The following is a 368-nucleotide window of genomic DNA, read 5'->3' on the forward strand; positions in this document are numbered from 1 at the left end:
TGCGCGTGTGGGCGGGGCCCCCTGGAGCATAGTGTGTCCGGTCTGTCCCGGCTCCTGCTCCCGGCCTGCAGCCCGACCGTGCCTCGTGGCAGGAAGCAGGAGGGAGGCCAGGTCGGGGTGACCTGCAGGGATACCCCGGGATCTGCACGGCACCGGGGGATAAAACGGGAGGCAGTGAGACCTTCCTGGGTGGGTGCACGCAGGAGGTGCCCGGTTCCACTCTGGGGAACCTCAGCCATCGCATTTCCGGATGTTTGGAGTAAATCCGGGTGCTGGGGTTTGACGCCCAGGGATGCTGGGATGCTGAGGCTTGGGCTGGGTGTGGAGCAGATGGATGGGGGCCACACTGAGCCCCAAAATGTCACTGA

General features: G+C 65.5%; 2 protein-coding genes across 2 annotated transcripts in view; both read left to right on the plus strand.

Annotated features, from left to right (window-relative positions):
- The window catches only part of ADGRB2 (adhesion G protein-coupled receptor B2), a 36,866-nt gene that overhangs the window by 36,064 nt on the left and 434 nt on the right, over nt 1-368 (plus strand).
- COL16A1 (collagen type XVI alpha 1 chain) overlaps nt 1-368 on the plus strand; it is a 47,555-nt gene that overhangs the window by 26,550 nt on the left and 20,637 nt on the right. The gene's annotated exons all lie outside the window — the stretch shown is intronic.

Source organism: Corvus brachyrhynchos, unplaced genomic scaffold (assembly GCF_000691975.1).
Source record: "Corvus brachyrhynchos isolate BGI_N302 unplaced genomic scaffold, ASM69197v1 scaffold65, whole genome shotgun sequence".
Lineage (NCBI taxonomy): Eukaryota > Metazoa > Chordata > Aves > Passeriformes > Corvidae > Corvus > Corvus brachyrhynchos.